Below are 17,837 nucleotides of genomic sequence, written 5' to 3'. Positions count from 1 at the left end.
CATTACCATTTCTGATTGATGAAATTAGAGATTTTACTCTTTTTTTCCTGGTTAGGTTGGCCAAAGGTTTATCTATTTTATTGATGTTTTCAAAAAACCAGCTTTTGGATTTATTGATCTGTTGTATAATTCTTTTGTTTTCAATTTCATTTAGTTCTGCTCTGATTTTGGTTATTTCTTTTCTTCTGCTGCATTTGGGGTTGAAGTGTTCTTCTTTCTCCAGTTGCTTGAGATGTTCCATTAAGTTATTGACTTCCTCTCTTTCCATTTTCTTGAGGAAGGCTTGCAGTGCTATAAATTTCCCTCTTAGGACTGCCTTTGCAGTATCCCAGAGGTTCTGGTAATTCGTGTCTTGATTGTTGTTTTGTTCCAAAAATATGGTGATTTCCTTCTTAATCTCGTCTATAACCCATCTATCCTTCAGCATAAGGTTGTTTAGCTTCCATGTTTTTGTATGGGTATGCAGGTTCCTGTTGTTATTTAGTTCAACTTTTATTCCATGATGGTCTGAGAAGATGCAAGGAATAATTTGTATTTTTTTAAATTTGCTGAGGTTAGATTTGTGGCCTAGGATGTGGTCGATTTTGGAGTATGTTCCGTGGGCTGATGAGAAGAATGCGTATTCAGTTTTTTTGGGATGAAATGTTTTGTAGATGTCTGTTAAGTCCAGATGTTGAATGGTTGAGTTTAAATCTAAAATTTCCTTGCTTAACTTCTTTTTGGAGGATATCCAGGACTGCTAAAGGGGTGTTAAAATCTCCAACTAGTATGGAAGTGGAGGAAATCGAGTTGCTCATGTCTGTTAGAGTTTCTCTTATAAATTGAGGTGCGTTGTGGTTGGGTGCATAAATATTAATAATTGAGATCTCATCATATTGAGTATTACCTTTAAAAAATATGAAGTGTCCATCCTTATCCTTCATTATTTTGGTTGGTTTAAAGCCTATTGCATCTGCAAACAGGATTGCAACGCCTGCTTTTTTCTGCTTTCCATTTGCCTGGATTATAGATGACCATCCCTTCACCTTGAGTCTATATCTGTCTTTTAATGTAAGATGCGATTCTTGGATGCAGCAGATATCTGGCTCGAGTTTTTGTATCCAGTCCGCCAACCTATGCCTCTTTATAGGACAATTTAAACCACTCACATTAATTGAGAGTATTGATAAGCCTTTCGAGAGACCAGTGGACATTTTTAATCCTTTTGCGACTGTGGAAGTTGGAATTTGATCAAAAATTTTTTGGGTGGGTTTACTTTTGTGGTGGAGAATTACGCTGGTCTTTATGGAAGATAGGTCTAAGAATGTCCTGGAGAGCTGGTTTAGTTGTGGCAAATTTCTTCAACGTGTGAATGTCGTTGAAGTATTTAATTTCTCCATCATAAATGAAGCTCAGTTTAGCTGGGTACAGGATCCTGGGTTGAAAGTTATTTTGTTTTAGGAGATTAAAAGTCGATGACCATCCTCTTCTAGCTTGAAAGGTTTCAGCAGAGAGATCTGCAGTTATTCTGATATTCTTCCCCTTGTAGGTAATGGTTTTCTTTCGTCTGGCAGCTTTCAGAATTTTCTCCTTCATATTAACTTTAGTGAAATTGATTATGATGTGTCTGGGGGATGTCTTATTTTGGTTGAGTCATGCTGGAGTTCTGAAACTGTCTGCTATCTGAATTTCGGAATCTCTTGGCATGTCTGGAAAGTTCTCCTTCATAATCTCATGGAGAAGAGACTCTGTGCCTTGTGAAGCCACTTCATCGCTTTCGGGGATCCCTATAAGACAATATTGGTTTTCTTCAAATTATCCAAGAGCTCTCTGAGAGAGTGGTCTGTTTTTGCTCTCCATTTCTCTTCTTCTTTGAGGGTTTGGGAGCATTCGAAAGGTTTGTCTTCAATGTCAGAAATCCTTTCTTCTGCTTGCTCCATTCTGTTACTGAGGGATTCTACTGTGTTTCTCAGATCTTTGAGGGATGCAACGTCTTGTCTCAATGTGTCGAAATCTTTGGTCATTTGGTCTTTGAATCCGTTGAATTCTTTTTATTTTTTTATTTTACATAAAAGAGTAGCGTATATTTTTATTATACAATATTTTTAAAAATTTCTTTTCAGGGCGGCGCCTGTGGCTCAGTCGGTAAGGCGCCGGCCCCATATACCGAGGGTGGCGGGTTCAAACCCAGCCCCGGCCAAACTGCAGCCAAAAAATAGCCGGGCGTTGTGGCGGGCGCCTGTAGTCCCAGCTACTCGGGAGGCTGAGGCAAGAGAATCCCTTAAGCCCAGGAGTTGGAGGTTGCTGTGAGCTGTGTGAGGCCACGGCACTCTACCGAGGGCCATAAAGTGAGACTCTGTCTCTACAAAAAAAAAAAAAAAATTTCTTTTCATAGAAATCCATTGAATTCTTGAGATAACTTTTGGAATTCTAATTCGATCTTATTTGCTATCCAGATCCTGAATTCAATTTCTGACATCTCAGCTATTTGTTCGTGCATGGGGTCTTGTGCTGTTTCTGCCCCATTGATCCTTGGGGGAGTTGATCTACTCTGATTATTCATATTGCCAGAGTTTTTCTGTTGATTTCACCTCGTGATTGTTTTTCACCATTGCCTTGGCTGTCCTCAGAGTTGGGGAGGTGTCTCTCCAAGATTAGACCCCAGCGAGTTCACTCTATTGTTGCTGGATCTTTGTAGGGAGTGACCCTGTGTAGTTCCTCTGTGGCTGCTCTAGCTAGGGAGTTCTGGTTGTGGAAGCAGCTCCAGTTTGTGACACACCTGGATCCAGCAACAGGGCTGGGGGTGGTGCGCACCGTTCTGGGAGTGCCAGGCGCCCAGTGACTTTGGCACAGAGAGCCCAAGGCTCCAGCAGTCTCTGGCCAGGAGAAGAGCTCTGCGCAGAGGCAGGGAGGGCTCCAAAGGGCACGCAGCTACCAGAGTCCCTGTCCAGATGAACGGGCTAGTGTGGAAGCTGGGAGAACACAGGAGGCAGGACGCAGGGTTGCGTGGCTCCTGCAGTTCCTGGTCAGGGAATGCGGAGGCCTGGTGGTGTGGATCGCCGGTTGGGGGTCGCTGCACAGCTCTTATGGAGGTCTGGGCTGTGCCAAGCCCAGGAGTTTGAGGTTGCTATGAGCTGTGACGTCACAGCACTCTACCCAGGGCAGCAGCCCAAGGCTCCAGTGTGCCAAAACCGTCTCACTTTGCCCCTAAGGACTAAGGTTATAAGGCAGCTCAGGCCCCGCCTTTAGACTGCTCAGTCAGTAGGTTACTTTGACCCGCCCAATCCTTGCTCTGAGACCCTGATGGCAGAGCTTGCCGGGGCAGTTCTTTCACAATGGCTTCCCGCGCCCAGCTCAGTGGCTCAGTCTGGGGCCCCAGACAATCCCCAAAGTTCTCCACACTCCTGCTCAAGCTCTCCCCAAGGCAGTTCAACTGAGTGCCAAGTCCAAGAACACCGAAACAGTTCACAGGTAAGGCCTTTCCAGTTTGCAGACTCACTGCTTCTTGTACTTATGGTTGCTGGCGTGATTAGGTCGATCGAACACATGCAACCACTTGGCAGTTTTCCACTGTTTGTGTCCTCCTCTTGGGGTCCAGAAGTCCCTTGCTGGCTCCCTGTATCCTCAAAGGGATGATTATAGGCAGATCTCACCGGCCAGAGATGCCTGGAGTCTTGTCTCCCCAGACTCGCTGTTCCCAGTTGCAGGGAAGTTGTTACTTGGCCCAATTTTCCTATTTTTTTTTTTTTGTAGAGACAGAGTCTCACTTTATGGCCCTCGGTAGAGCGCCGTGGCCTCACACAGCTCACAGCAACCTCCAACTCCTGGGCTTAAGCGATTCTCTTGCCTCAGCCTCCCGAGTAGCTGGGACCACAGGCACCCGCCACAACGCCCGGCTATTTTTTGGTTGCAGTTTGGCCGGGGCCGGGTTCGAACCCACCACCCTCGGTATATGGGGCTGGCGCCTTACCGACTGAGCCACAGGCGCTGCCCCAATTTTCCTATTTTTAATAGAGACAGGGGTCTTGCTTTGTACAGCCTGGTTTTGAACTCCTGCCCTCAATCCTCCTGTCTCAGCCTCCTATGGTGGTGCTGGGATTCCAGGTGTGAGCCATCCGGCCTGGCCTTCTCTGAGCCTTTTGATCCCAACTTTCATCATATCCTACAGTAGTTCTGACATGTCACTTCACTCAGGAAAGCCTATCACTTTCTCTAAGCTCTTAAGGATCATCCTGGCTATATGTTAGCACCATCTCTCAGGATCCTGTCAGAGTGTTAAATCCTGTGTTCTAGGTTGATAACCTCTCCCTCAACCAATTAACTTCTCTGCCTAATTTGATAATCAGAATCCTCAGAATTCAGCTCCATTAGTATTCTCCTGGTTTTTGTCAGTAAATGTTGGTTATATTCTATAGCATCTTTAGCTATCATCCCTTTCCTCCCTTGTCAGGTTCTGGTCATTCATGTAGTTATTTAATGCTAGTTATTGGTCTAATGGCCAGGTTGGGACTTTGGGGTAGATCCAGGTGGGGAGGGACACATCTGCATCACCTTCAAGCAAAGGCGAGAGTTTAACAAGGAGGAATGGGCAACTGAAAAAGGCCCCGAAGAACAGAGGAAAGTAGAGGGTGGAGATTCTCAAGTACACTGACCCAGATATTGCTATCCTATGTCTCCCATTTTCACTCCTCAATCAGGACTCTTACCTGCGGTTGTAGCCAACCTTCCAGGGGTGAGAATGCAACCTTCTCTGAAGCCCTGAAAATCTCCTATCCTATGTCTGATCTTCAGGTTTTTGCATTCTCTGCCTGTAGGAGTTGATAGTCTCTATATCAGGCGTCCTCAAACTGCGGCCCGCGGGCCACATGAAGCGGAGTGAATTGTATTTGTTCCTGTTTTGTTTTTTACTTCAAAATAAGATATGTGCAGTGTGCATAGGAATTTGTTCATATATATATATATCTTTTAAACTATAGTCTGGCCCTCCAATGGTCTGAGGGTCAGTGAATTGGCCCCGTTTAAAAAGTTTGAGGATGGGGCGGCGCCTGTGGCTCAAGGAGTAGGGCACTGGTCCCATATGTCAGAGGTGGAGGGTTCAAACCTAGCCCCGGCCAAAAACCAAAAAAAAAAAAAAAAAAAAAAACAGAAAAAAAAACAAACAAACAAAAACAAAAAAAAGTTTGATGATGCCTGCTCTATCTACTGCCAAGGCACCCCTTTGACTTTCACCGTTAGTCTTTATTGTCTTTCTCTGGAGGATTTATTATCTACAACAAAAACCATCTGATTACTTCCCAAATTCCTGATACATCACACACCCTTACTCCCATGCATTCCTTTCCCTGGGGAGAACATCCCAATTTATCACTGGTGAAAATTTTGCTAATTGTGTTATTATCACATGCTGGGGGCTAACTGTGCTCTGCCTGCCACTACTGATGGTGTCCTCAACACCAACAGGCTGCTGAGTGATCTGACTCCCAAATCCCATTTTGGAGAACACTCCTCGCACTAATTGTTATACATTGGTCCTCTCAGGAAGTTGAGATTTGAATCCAGGAAGAAAGAGTGTGAAAGAAGCAGGATTGGGTAGTGGGAAAAGTTTGGTTGCAATTCATTCACAAGTCTCAGTTCATTCGATGCAGAGCACTGAAGCAAACCTGTCCCAAACTGGAGGTAGGGTAACCAGGCCTTTATAGTTCTGCACTAGTCAGTCTTTGGATATAGGCTACCCTGGGAAAGAGGGTATGATTTTATTTATTTTTAATTTTTCTTTTTTTAGCACAAGATCTTGCTTTGTCACCTAGACTGGAGCACAGTGATATGATCATAGCTCACTATGACCCCAAACTCCTGGGCTCAAGCAATCTGTCTGTCTGCCTCAGCTTCACTAGTATCTGAGACCTCAGCTTCACTAGTATCTGAGGCACGTGTTACCACAAGGGGGCATGATTTTAAATGAGGCATCCCTAAGATGCTTAATGACAGCTGATAGCCCTTAACACTCAGCAGCTGGGAGAATGAGGGGATTCGGTTCAGAAGGATAGAGGTCTGGGGAGCACGATGTAGCATTTCTTTCTTAATTTTTTTTTGTAGAGACAGAGTCTCACTTTATGGCCCTCAGTAGAGTGCCGTGGCCTCACACAGCTCACAGCAACCTCCAACTCCTGGGCTTAAGGGATTCTCTTGCCTCAGCCTCCCGAGTAGCTGGGACTACAGGCGCCCGCCACAACACCCGGCTATTTTTTGGTTGCAGTTTGGCCGGGGCCGGGTTTGAACCTGTCACCCTCGGTATATGGGGCCGGCGCCTTACCGACTGAGCCACAGGCGCCACCCTAGACAGAGTCTCATTTTACCGCCCTTGGTAGAGTGCCATGATGTCACAGGACTCACAGCAACCTCCAGCGCTTGGGCTTCCGCGATTCTCCTGCCTCAGCCTCTCGAGCAGCTGGTACTACAGGCGCCCGCCACAACGCCCAGCTATTTTTTGGTTGCAGTTCAGCTGGGGCTGGGTTTGAACCCGCCACCCTCGGTATATGGGGCCGGTGCCCTACTCACTGAACCATAGGCGCCACCCACGATGTAGCATTTCTAAAATACGCTTTCTATTGTGCAAATCATTTACAACGGGAAAGAATTCATGGTTTTTGTGTGATAAGAAAAAGTTCTTAAGAAAATATAAGCAAAATGAAGAAAATAGAAATCACCTATAATCTTTATAATCTTTCCACTAAGGGTTAACTACTGCTAATATTTTGAAATCTTTTCAGAATTTTAAATTCAGAATTTTATAGATATACACACAATTATATATACACACATATATAATTTTAGAAAAATGAGACCACATTGTGTATATTTTTAGTAGCTCCTAACAGTTAGCAATGTTTTTTAAGTATCTTTCCATATTTACTTCTACAACATCTTTTTAGTCTTTTTAAAGTTTTAGAGTTACAGTAAAAATGGAGCAGATAATACAGACTTCCCATATTACCCTTCTTTCCCCAGTTTCCTCTAGTAAAAACATTTTTCATTAGTGTGGTACATTAGTTACACTTAATGAACCAGTATTGATCCATGATTATTAGCTAAAGTCCACAGTTTACATTAAGGTTCACTGTTTGTTTTATACCATTACAGTATCATGCAATGTAGTTTAGTGTCCCAAAAGTGCCCTATACTTATCCTACTCACCCCCTTCCTCAACTCCTTATCTTCTTAATATATCTACCATTTTGCCTTTTAAAAATTAAACTAAATTATTATTGTTTTTTTTTTTTTTTTTTGAGACAGAGTCTCAAGCGATCGCCTGGGTAGAGTGTCGTGGTGTTAAGCTCACAAGCAACTTCAAACTCTTGGGCTTAAGAGATTCTCTTGTCTCAGCCTCCCCACTAGCTGGACTACAAGCGCCCGCCACAATGCCCAGCTATTTGTTTTTGTTGCAGCTGTCATTGTTGTTGTTGTTTTAGCTGGCCCGGGCCAGGTTTGACCCCATCAGCCTCAGTGTGTGTGGCCAGCACCCTACCCACTGAGATACAGGCACCGCCTGTATTATTTTTTTCTTTGAGCCATCTCACACTGTTGCCCTGAGTACAGTGCCATGACATCATTGCTCACAGCAACCTCAAACTCTTGGGCTCAAGCGATCTTATTTTCTTTTCTTTCTTTTTTTTTTTTTAGAGACAGAGTCTCACTATGTCGCCCTTGGTAGAGTGCCGTGGCATCACAGCTCCTGGCAACCTCAAACTCCTGGGTTCAAGCGATTCTCTTGCCTCTGCCTCCTAAGTAGCTGGAACAACAGGTGCCCGCCACAACACCCAGCTATTTTTATTGTTGCAGTTGTCATTGTTTAGCTGGGGCTGGGCTCAAACCCACCAGCCTTGGTGCATATGGCCGGAGCCCTAACCACTGAGCTAGGGGTGCTGAGCCTCAAGCGATCTTCTTGCCTCAGCCTCTGGAGTAGCTGGGACTAGAGGCACCTGCCACAACACCCAGCTAGTTTTTCTATTTTTAGTAGAGATAGAGTTTCACTCTTGCTCAGGATAAGTACAGGCAATCCACCTGCCTCAGCCTCCCAGAATGTTAGGATTACAGGCATGAGCTACCACATAAAGCCCTTTTTTCTTTTAAGAGATAGGGTATTGCTATGTCGCCCAGGCTGGTCTTTCCACCTCAGCCTTTGCACTAGTGGGACTATAGGCAAGGTCCAGCTTTAATTTTGCCTTTTGTAACGCTTTATTTATTTTTTTTTTTGTAGAGACAGAGTCTTACTTTATGGCCCTCCATAGAGTGCCGTGGCCTCACACAGCTCACAGCAACCTCCAACTCCTGGGCTTAAGCGATTCTCTTGCCTCAGCCTCCCAAGTAGCTGGGACTACAGGCGCCCGCCACAACGCCCGGCTATTTTTTGGTTGCAGTTTGGCCGGGGCCGGGTTTGAACCCGTCACCCTCGGTATATGGGGCCAGTGCATTACCGACTGAGCCACAGGCGCCGCCCTTGTAACACTTTTTTTAATGGCTGCATAACACTGTCTTATGTGAATTATCCAGTTAATCCTTTCTTATTGAATACTGTTGCACACAAAGTTATAGGACTTAAAGAGAAGCCTAGAATGGGAATTCCAAAGCCTGGATTTCACACAGCTGCTAATCAAACTTTGCTGATCTGGCAAAGAATTTACTTTTTCATGTGTCTATACTTAACTGTGTATATCGACATTTCATTAGTTTTGGGCAAAGGAGGCTTTTAGATCTAAAACACTATCTTGAATCCAGAAGAAAACATCCAGTATTCACTCTGATATGAGAACCAAAGCAAAGCTATAAACACCATCTGTCAATTTTTACTTCCAAAGGAGCCTTTCCAAATTTTTTTTTTCTTTTTTTTATTGTTGGGGATTCATTGAGGGTACAATAAGCTAGGTTACACTGATTGCAATTGTTAGGTAAAGTCCCTCTTGCAATCATGTCTTGCCCCCATAAAGTGTGACACACACCAAGGCCCCACCCCCCTCCCTCCGTCCCTCTTTCTGCTTCCCCCCCATAACCTTAATTGTCACTAATTGTCCTCATATCAAAATTGAGTACATAGGATTCATGCTTCTCCATTCTTGAGCCTTTCCAAATTTTTGAGAGTTTTCTTTGCCAACTCTTTGTCATGGAGCCCAAAAACAAGTGAAAACTTTCAGGCATCTGTGATGTTCTGGGCTACGAAGCGGGCTCCCAGGGCTTCCTGCAGCACAGGTGCCTACCCTCATAAGCCACTGCTACCCTTCCACAGGTGGTGGTAGCCTCCTTCTCCTCAGTAAAGAAAGCCATGTATGGATGTGCACTTTGTGCTCTGCCCCAAAGTGCTTGGCTTGAGGGTTCCTGAGAGGCCTGAAATTGCTGCACACAGGATGCCAAGGATACTGTGGCACTGCATCTTTTCAGAGAAAGTGCTTTTTTCTGTCATGCACAAAGGCACAGTTTAGCCGATGTCAGACCTTGTCCCTGAGGTCACTGATTATTTAACTCTACCATAATTGTGTGTTTACACATTTGTCTTCCTCCTGAGATTCTTTTTTTTTTTTGGCTGGGGCTGGGTTTGAACCCAGCACCTCCGGTATGTGGGGCCAGCACCCTACTCCTTTGAGCCACAGGTGCCACCCTCCTCCTGAGATTCTTGATGGCTGAAGCTTGGTCTTCTTGTTTAATCTCTGTTCCCACTGCAGCATAGAGCTTGGTATACAGTAGTCCTCAGTATGTTAATTAAATGAATTACTATGGACAGGGGTCTTTTGGCCTGCTTCCAGGACAATCTACTTACCCCATTTTTTTTTTTTTGGGAGACAGAGTCTCGCTATGTCACCCTCATGGTAGAGTGCCGTGGGATCACTGATCACAGCAACCTCCAACTCTTGGGCTTAAGTGATTCTCTTGCTTCAGCCTCCCAAGTAGCTGGGACTACAGGTGCCTGCCACAATGCCCGGCTATTTTTTGTTGCAGTTGTTATTGTTGTTTTAGCAGGCCCAGGCCAGGTTCAAACCCACCAGCTTTGGTGTATGTGGCTGGTGCCGTAACCACTGTGCTACTGGCACCAAGCCCTCACCCCATTTTTAAACATTTAGTAAAATTAACAATTATTTTTTGCTACCTTACAGGATGACTTTGCCTTGCTTCCTGCTGTGTTTTTAAGTTTTCTCCTTTTTTTCTTTCTTTTTCTTTGAGACAGCGCCTCAAGCTGTCACCCTGGGTAGAGTGCCGTGGCATCACAGCTCACAGCAAACTCAAACTCCTGGACTCAAGCGATTCTCCTGCCTCAGCCTCCCAAGTAGCTGGGACTACAGGTGCTTGCCACAACGCCCGGCTATTTTTTGGTTGCAGCCATCATTGTTGTTTGGCAGGCCTGGGCTGGATTCAAACCTGCTAGCTCAGTGTATGCGGCTGGCACCTTAGCCTCTTGAGCCGCAGGCACCGAGCCCCGGCTATTTTTTTGTTGTAGTTGTCATTGTTGTTTGGCAGGCCCAGGCTGGATTTGAACCCCCCAGCTCTAGTGTATGTGGCTGGCGCCTTAGCTGCTTGAGCTACAGGCACTGAGTCTTCTCCTTTTTTTCATATCTGGTTCTCTAACTCTCTCCATGATTCTATGAAATACCCAATAACTTTTTTTTTTGTTTTTGAGACAGAGTCTCACTTTGTCACCCTCCGTAGAGTGCCACTCTAGCCTGGGGGACAGATTGAGACTTTGTCTCAAAAAAAGAACAAAAAGAGGGCGGTGCCCGTGGCTCAGTGAGTAGGGCGCCAGCCCCATATACTGAGGGTGGCGGGTTCAAACCCGACCCTGGCCAAACTGCAACAAAAAAATAGCTGGGCATTGTGGCGGGCGCCTGTAATCCTAGCTACTCGGGAGACTAAGGCAAGAGAATCCTAAGTCCAAGAGCTGGAGGTTGCTGTGAGCACTCTACCGTGGGTGATAAAGTTAAGACTCTGTCTCTAAAAAAAAAAGAAAAATCCCATAATAGCCCTTGTCAGCCTAAAAAAAACCCAAAACAAAAAGAAATTTAATGATATAGTTACTGTTCCAGTTATACTATTATATCAATGAGAACAAGTATTTTAAATGCTATTAACTGAAAACTAGTGCTTACACTTTACAGGAGCTGGAATGGTCCTGTGACCACTGAAGACGGGGGAAAATGGTGTAACAGAACGTAGACATTGAGGTTGAACAGAAACAGACATGGTGTAACAGAACATGGACATTGAGGTTGGACAAATTCAGACTCTACCATTTATGGCTGTAACCTTAGTTAAGTTATTCAACCTCTCTAATCCTCAGTTTTCTCAATATATAAAAAGCATGTATATCACAACTTATCTACCTAATTGAACTGTGAGAATTAATCAGATTATATAAAATGCTTTACAGTCCTGGCTATTAGAACCTGCCCCTTTGTAATCCTGCCTCCTCAAATAAAAATTTTAAAGCCTGAAATTATAACTCCATTCACAGAAAGGTATTTCTCTTAATTTCAAATTATTTTCCAATATTACAAACAACTGTACGCAACAGGTTGGAAAAGCAATATTCTGCTTGCTCCTTTTACTTTATTTATTTATTTTTTTGTGATTTTTGGCCGGGGCTGGGTTTGAACCCGCCACCTCCGGCATATGGGACCGGCGCCCTACTCCTTGAGCCACAGGTGCCACCCCTTCTTTTTCTTTTTTTATTGTTAAATCATAGTGCTTGCTTCTTTTTCTAACTGAAAGGACTTTCCTTCCAAGAAATTCTGAAAAATTTTGTTTTTTCCTTGTAAGAAATCTGGAACAGATGCATTTTCATTTGCCCTTGTGGTATAGAAGCAAGGATTCCCATACTGTGTGAGAAACTAAGCTGCTTTTTTTTTTTTTTTTTTTGTAGAGACAGAGTCTTACTTTATGGCCCTCGGTAGAGTGCCGTGGCCTCACACAGCTCACAGCAAACTCCAACTCCTGGGCTTAAGCAATTCTCTTGCCTCAGCCTTCCGAGTAGCTGGGACTACAGGCGCCCGCCACAACGCCCGGCTATTTTTTGGTTGCAGTTTGGCCGGGGCTGGGCTTGAACCCGCCACCCTCGGTATATGGGGCCAGCGCCTCACCGACTGAGCCACAGGTGCCGCCCGAAACTAAGCTTCTTTTCTAAGCTTAGTTTCAACTCTCTCACCTTTTCAGCTCAAGGGTTGGTGTTTTCTTTTTTTATGAAAAAATTTAATTTTTTTTTTTTTTTTTTGAGACTGAGTCTCCTATTTAGCCCTGGGTAGAATAGCCGTGGAGTCACAGCGCACAGCAACCTCAAGCTCTTGGGCTTAAACAATTCTCTTGCCTCAGCTTCCCAAGTAGCTGGGACTATTGGCATTCACCACAACACCCAGCTATTTTTTGGTTGTAGTTGTCATTGTTGTTTGGCAGGCCCCAGCTGGATTTGAACCCATCAGCTCTGGTGTATGTGGCTGGTGCCTTAACCGCTGAGCTACAGGCACCAACCCTATTTAATGTTTTAAGGTACTCCACACTACCTTTTGCATTTGTTTTTTTTTCTTTCCTTTTTTTTTTTTGGCTGGGGCTGGGTTTGAACCCACCACCTCCGACATATGGGACTGGCGCCCTACTCCTTGAGCCACAGGCACCGCTCTTCTTTCCTTTTTTTTAAGACAAAGTCTCACTTTGTTACCCTTAGTAGAGTGCTAGGGCATCATAGCTCACAGCAACCTCAAACTCTTGAGCTCAAGAGATCCTCTTGCCTCAGCCTCCCAAGTAGCTGGGACTACAGGCACCTGCCACAATGCCTGGCTATTTTTAGAGACAAGGTCTTGCTCTGGCTCAGGCTGGTCTCAAACCCATGAGCTCAGGCAATCCACCTGCCTCGGCCTCCTCAAGGCTAGGATTACAGGTGTAAGCCACTACGCCCAGTCCCAATAACTTTTTAGAGGTTGATCATTGCATCTTTGTTTTCAGACCAATTTTCTATTCTCCTTCTGAAAATTACATTGCCCAGCTCCTTTGCCAACTGTATACTAGCTAGATTTTGCCAATGAGAGGCATTAGCAGGAGACTGGTGGTGATAGAAAGGAAGAAGCCAGGGTAGTATTTCCCCTCTTTTGGCTATGGAGAATTTTTCTGCAGTGGATGCATCTATTGTATGTGGTTTTCACTTCCCCACCTTCCTTAGTCCCAAATTCTGCTGCCCATCCTGCTCCAGCCAAATCTTTTATTTTATTTTATTATTAAATCATAGCTGTGTACATTGATGCGATCATGGGGCACCATACACTGGTTTCATAGACCATTTGACATATTTTCGTCACACTGGTTAACATAGCCTTCCTGGCATTTTCTTAGTTATTGTGTTAAGACATTTATATTCTACCTTTACTAAGTTTCACATGTACCCTTGTAAGATGCACCGCAGGTATAATCCCAACAATCACCCTCCCTCCCCTCCCTCTTCCTCATATTCTTAGGTTATAACTGGGTTATAGCTTTCATATGAAAGCCATAAATTAGTTTCATAGTAGGACTGAGTACATTGGATACTTTTTCCTCCATTCTTGTCCAGACAAATCTTATCCTCTCCAGAGTCAGTTTTTTATTTATGCTTAAACATATGTCTATGTATGATATCTATACACATATTGCTTTATTTTGCAAAAATTAAACTTACCTCCCAATATATTATGATAGTCAATTTAAACTGCAGTCAACATAACAAAAAAAAAATAAAAAAAATAAACTGCAGTCAACAGTGTATGTGAATGCTTATTTTTCCATCTGTGGAGAATTATATGTATCTGATCCTTGTAGCTTTTGTCAATTTGTTAGGTGAAAACTAGGGCCTTGTTCTATTCTTAAAAGTGATCAACGAGCCAGCCACGGTGTCTCATGCCTATAATCCTAGCACTCTGGGAGGCTGAGATGGGTAAATTACTTGAGCTCACAAGTTTGAAAATAGCCTGAGCAAGAGCGAGATCCCTTCTCTAAAAATAGCCATGTGTTCTGGAGGACACCTGTAGTCCCAGCTACTCGGGAGGCTTAGGCAACAGGATCCCTTGAGCCCAGGAGTTGGAGGTTGCTGTGAGCACTCTACCGAGGGCAACATAGTAAGACTCTGTCTTAAAAAATAAAAAAATGAATTATTCTATTATTTATTTATTGTTGAGGATTCATTGAGGGTACAAGAAACCAGGTTACACTGATTGCATTTGTGAATTATTCTATGTTTATTATTGATTTTTAGGGCTCTTTATATGTTTGGAAGATTAATCCTTTTTCTATTACATAGGTTAAATATATTTTTTCCAGTTTATCTTTCCACTTTGTCTATGAAGTCTTTTGTAATAATCAAATTTGTCAACTATTCTCTTCATGGCTTTTTTTTTTCTTTGAGACAGAGTCTCAAGCTGTCACCCTGGGTAGAGTCCTGTGGCATCACAGCTCCCAGCTGGTACTATAGGCGCCTGCCACATGCCTGGCTATTTTTTGTTGTTGTTGCAGTTGTCATTGTTGTTTTAGCTGGCTCAGGCCAGGTCTGAACCTGACGGCCTCAGTGTATGTGGCCGGTGCCGTACCCACTGAGCTACAGGCGCCATCCTCTTCATGACTTCTGAATCTGGGGTTAGAGAAGTTCTTTCCATCCTATGATTAAAAAAAAACTTCTAGGGCGGCGCCTGTGGCTCAGTCGGTAGGGCGCCGGCCCCATATGCCGAGGGTGGCGGGTTCAGGCCCGACCCCGGCCAAACTGCAACCAAGAAATGGCCGGGCGTTGTGGCGGGCGCCTGTAGTCCCAGCTGCTCGGGAGGCTGAGGCAAGAGAATCGCTTAAGCCCAGGAGTTGGAGGTTGCTGTGAGCTGTGTGAGGCCACAGCACTCTACGGAGGGCCATGAAGTGAGACTCTGTCTCTACAAAAAAAAAAAAAGTTTGTTGTGAGCTATGATGCTACAGCACTCTATCCAGAGTTGATAGAGGAAGACTCTGTCTCAAAAAAAATTAAATAAAAAAAAAACAAAACTTCTATATTCTCTTAATATTTTAGAGTATGACTTTTTTGTGTTTATATATTCATTGTTTTAGAATGTAAAATCATCTTTATCCACTCATGGTCATCATGAATCTTTATTATGATGCATTATGAAGATAATTACATCTTCATATGATGGTCATCGCATAGTTCTTGGAATAGAAAAAACATCAGAGTTCACCAGACAGCTGAGTCCTTCATTGTAACTGTTAAGTTTCTAGGGAAGGGCAAAACGTTTCAACCTGAACTTCAAGGTTCTAAGGATATATACTTACTCTTCTTTTGGTTTCCCCAGGAGAAAAGACGCTTTTGCCAAAGATGCCAGTGATTTTATTCATAGCCTTTGAACTGTTAGGCCCAAGCCACACCTCTTCCTCTCTGGGTTTCTACCAACTATCTCCCTCTGCTTTCCCACACATATACCCTTTGCTCTACTTACTGATTTCTGAACGTTCTGCATCTATGTCCTTGTTCAGACTATCTGTGTATACTGGGGGGAAAGACACAGGGCAGGGGAAGCAGAGGACTGGTATCTTATTCAGCCTCACGTGGCCCCAGGTGAGTCACCACAGAGATTCACACCTAATCTGTCACGTATGAATCATTTCTAGGAAGATAAAGAGATACATTTCTTAAAGCTGGGTAACTCCATAGGGATAGGGGAACATGGCAGGCTGGTTTAGGGGTGGGTGCTCAGCAACCTGGTCTTTGTTTAAAGCAAGAAGCCCTCAGAAATGTATGAGAAGTTCTTGCGTTCATAAAACAAAAAACAGTGTGGACTTTAGGAAAGGACAGTGGGCACAGTATACATTAATAAAAAGGTAAAGGTAACTAGAAAACTAAGGAAAGAAGCTACAAGGATCGTCCAGATAGCAGGCACATCTTTCACATTTGAATAGAAGCAAATTGACTTTCACCTGAATGGAATGAAATCTAAGCAACAGATGGACTGAATACAAAGCTGGAAGAAATTAGTAACATGATCTGGAAGACACACGTTTCTTCATCCCAAGAGAAGAAACAATGACAAAAGGAAACTATGGGGGCAAAGCAGACATTCCAAACTACAGAAAACTCATGATTCAGAGAAATATGAAGCAACCTCAGATGTGGTATGGTTTTAAAGAGTTGCCAGCAATTTGAGAAAGGGAATCTGTTTGAACATTGTCACAAACATCAAGACTCTGGGGTCACCGATGAGAAAATCCGATCATAGCATTCAACTTTGCTGTTCATTGAACAAGGTAACCAGCAGAAGAGTTAGAAAATCGCGATTCAGCTATATTCCAGGGGATGGGGGGTGGGAGGACAGGCAGAAAATCAACAGAAAATACCTCAGGTCATCAATTCAATAAATAGCAAAACAAGCCTATGATTAATAAAAAGGCAAATAACCACTAAAATAAATAAATAAATAAATAAAAAATAAAGAAGCCAGAGAAGGAAAAGTTATTGGATCATAAGATCTAGGTTTGATAGGGGATCTCAAGAAGTCCCTATCTGATGAGGGAGCCTTACTCTGAGAAGAGAGGCACAGGATGAGCCCTCCAAAGGTTTTTTTCTTCCTGATACTCTCGGGCACTATAGTCTTCCAATTGCTTTTCTAGTTCTCTGGCAACTACTTTTCCACCTTTTTCTTTTCTCCCTTGTTCCATGCTCTATTCATCAATGTTCCAAGAAATCCCACCCTGAGAAATTTTATTTTATTATTTTTAATTTTTTTTGAGATAGAATCTTATTCTGTCACCTTAGGTAGAGTGCCATCGCATTGTTATAGCTCACAGCAACCTCAATCTCTTGGGCACAGGCAATCCTCTTGCCTCAGCCTACTGAGAGTAGCTGGTACTACAGGTGCCCACCATAATGCTCCGTTAGTTTTTTTTTTTTTCTTTTTTTCCAAAGGAAAAAGATTTAATATGAAACTTCAATATTCAGGCTTGGTGCCCGTAGTCCAGCAGTTAGGGCGCCAGCCACATGCACCGGGGCTGGTGGGTTCAGATCTGGTCCAAGCCTGATAAACAAACAAACAACAACAAAAAATAGCCAGGAATTGTGGCGGGTGCCTGTAGTCCCAGCTTCAAGGGAGGCTGAGGCAGGAGAATCGCTTGAGCCCAAGAGTTTGAGGTTGCTGTGAGCTGTGATGCCATAGCATTCTACCGAGGGTGACATAGTGAGACTCTGTCTGAAAAACAAAAAACAGAAAACTTAAAGATTCACATCACGATAAACAATAAAATTTATGAAATATCCTTTTGATGAGTTCTGCTTTTCTATCTTTTTTGACTTATCCCACCACCTCATCCTGTGCTTTTCTTTCTTCCTTTCTTTTTTGAGTCAGAGTCTCAAGATGTTGCCCTGGGTAGAGTGCCATAGCATCATAGCTCAGAGCAATCTCTAATCTTGGACTCAAGTGATCCTCTTGCTTCAGTTTTTCTATATTTTTGAGATAAGAGTTTCATTTTGTTGTCACCCTCGGTAGAGTGCTGTGGCATCACAGCTTATAGCAACCTCCTACTCTTGGGCTTAAGCAGATTCTCTTGCCACAGCCTCCCAAGTAGCTGGGACTACAAGGCACCCACCACCATGCCTGGCTATTTTTTAAGATGGGGTTTCGCTCTTGCTCAGGCTGGTCTCATACTCCTGAGCTCAGACGATCAACCCACCTAGGCCTCCCAAGTGCTTGGATTACAGGTGTGAGCCATTGCGCTCGGCCTTAGTTTTTCCCTTTTTAGTAGAGACAGGGTCTCACTTTTGCTCAGGTTGGTCTCCTCTACTGAGCTCAAGTAATCCACCTTCCTGGGCCTCCCAGAATGCTAGGATTATA

The sequence above is a fragment of the Nycticebus coucang genome, chromosome 2 (genome assembly GCF_027406575.1).
Source record: "Nycticebus coucang isolate mNycCou1 chromosome 2, mNycCou1.pri, whole genome shotgun sequence".
In the NCBI taxonomy this organism is placed as follows: domain Eukaryota; kingdom Metazoa; phylum Chordata; class Mammalia; order Primates; family Lorisidae; genus Nycticebus; species Nycticebus coucang.
The sequence above is the reverse complement of the archived record's forward strand: the minus strand, read 5'-3'. Positions refer to the sequence as shown.